We start from the raw sequence: 2,670 nt of genomic DNA on the forward strand, positions 1-2,670 counted from the left end.
CGGGATCGAACCCGGGGTCTCCGGCGCTGCATTCGCTGTAAGGCAGCAACTCTACCGCTGCGGTGAGTCTTCAGCAGGTCAGGGACACACACACACACACACACACACACACACCCATGCCCAACTAAAGCACGGTACGGGACACAACCTGGCAGCGCCCGGCGTAAAGTGCCATGCCACGAGGAGATTATACAGCCGCTCCTTGCCAACTGAGTCACGAATACAGCTTTTAAACAGACAAAGCCCCCGTGCAACTAAAACGCTGCCTTCCACATTCACAAAGCTGCCGACTTTAACTGGTCCAAGAATGAATGCACAGAGATCGCGAGCATGATCAGAGCACCCATGGGTTCCTGCCAGCCTTTCTTGGCTCTTCATCAGTACGAGTGTCCGGGGTTAAGGGGCGAAGGCTGTAGAATGGGGTTAGGAGGAACAGACAGATCAGCCATGATTATTTTAGGCCCCCAACACTATTTAACACATACAGTCCACTCCATTCACCTACGATGCATATTTACCACCCATCCATGATAACTATTGCCTGGGCTGACCCTAGAATGTTGCAAGGATAGGACAGGTTTGGAGGGATATGGGCCAAACGCAGGCAGGTGGGACTAGCGTAGCTGGGACAGGTTGTCTGATGTGGGCAACTTGGGCAAGAGGGGCCTGTTTCCACACTGTGTTGCTCTATGACGCCGTGACTCTCGGATTGAATGGCAGAAATCTGTGGAGTTCTCTGCCTCAGAAGGCAGTGGAGGCCAATTCTCTGAATGCATTCAGGAGAGAGCTAGATAGAGCTCTTAAGGATAGCAGAGTCAGGGGGTATGGCAGGAACGGGGTACTGATTGAGAATGATCAGCCATGATCACATTGGATGGTGGTGCTGGCTCGAAGGGCCGAATGGCCACTCCTGCACCTATTGTCTATTGTCTACTTCAGTAGACTTGATGGGCCGAAAGGCCTAATTCTTCTCCTATCACTTATGAACTTATGCACCTTTTGTGCTGCTCGCAATGGGCTTGTTGGAGAGCAACAACATGGCTGGTCACAGTGATGGTGACACTGTGCTCTGGGGTGGCTGACAATAGACAATAGGTGCAGGAGGAGGCCATTCGGCCCTTCGAGCCAGCACTGCCATTCAATGTGATCATGGCTGATCATTCTCAATCAGTACCCCGTTCCTGCCATACCCCCTGACTCTGCTATCCTTAAGAGCTCTATCTAGCTCTCTCTTGAATGCATTCAGAGAATTGGCCTCCACTGCCTTCTGAGGCAGAGAATTCCACAGATTCACAACTCTCTGACTGAAAAAGTTTTTCCTCGTCTCCGTTCTAAATGGCCGACCCCTTATTCTTAAACTGTGGCCCCTGGTTCTGGACTCCCCCAACATTGGGAACATGTTTCCTGCCTCTAACGTGTCCAACCCCTTAATAATCTTATACGTTTCGATAAGATCCCCTCTCATCCTTCCAAATTCCAGTGTATACAAGCCTAGTCGCTCCAGTCTTTCAACATACGACAGTCCCGCCATTCCGGGAATTAACCTAGTGAACCTACGCTGCACCAAGCAGTGTGGTAGCATCATGCACCCTCACCGACAAGCATGTGGCCGCCCACAATGCAATGGCTCAGTTATCTGGCTGTGTGTGGATGCCAAACCGGGCCACCAATGAGGAACAATCGGACAAGTGAGCTGATGGATGCAGTGTGTTGGTGACTGCCATGAATGAATGACAAGGCATGAATATAGATGAAACTCAACAGGGCAACTACTTGCTTCAGTAACCAGGCAGACAAACGCTTGCCAGAAAATCCCTCCAAACACTCTTTAAGACCCAACTCTGCACTGACCACGGGATTCACCTACGAGGCATATTTGCCACACGCTCATGCTAATTATTGCCTGGGCTGGCCCTAGAATGTTACGTAGGAGTGGCCTATCTGCTAAACTAACATGGTGGCGCAGCGGTAGAGTTGCTGCCTCACGGAGCCAGAGACCCAGGTTCGATCCTGACCACGGGTGCTGCCTGTACGGAGTTTGTACGTTCTCCACGTGACCTGCGTGGGGTTTTCTCCGGGATCTCCGGTTTCCACCCGCACTCCAAAGACGTGCATGTTTTTGTAGGTTAATTGGAAATTGTCACGAGTGTGTAGAATAATGATAGTGTTCGGGGATCGCTGGTCGGCGCGGGCTCGGTGGGCGGGTCGCAGGTCACGGGGAGAACGTGCAAACTCAATACAGACAGCACCCGTAGCCAGGATCGAACCCAAGTCTCTGGTGCTGTGAGGCAGCAACTCTACCGCTGCGCCACCGTGCCGCCCTGAGTGTGCGTAGATTTAGATTTAGATTTAGAGATACAGCGCGGAAACAGGCCCTTCAGCCCACCGGGTCCACGCCGCCCAGCGATCCCCACACACTAACACTACCCTGCACACACTAGGGACAATTTTTACATTTAACCAGTCAATTAACCTACAAACCTGTATGTCTTTGGAGTGTGGGAGGAAACCGAAGATCTCGGAGAAAACCCACGCCCCTCTGCCAGTGCCTTCGCCAAGAGCAAAGGAGCAGCTATTCCACCAACAATTGGGCTTGGAAGGTTGTGGGTCAACTTGTTGGAGAGTAAGCCTTCACACATTTCCTATTGACTCGGATGGCATATAATTATC

This window comes from Rhinoraja longicauda, chromosome 35 (genome assembly GCF_053455715.1).
Source record: "Rhinoraja longicauda isolate Sanriku21f chromosome 35, sRhiLon1.1, whole genome shotgun sequence".
Classification (NCBI taxonomy): Eukaryota; Metazoa; Chordata; class Chondrichthyes; order Rajiformes; family Arhynchobatidae; genus Rhinoraja; species Rhinoraja longicauda.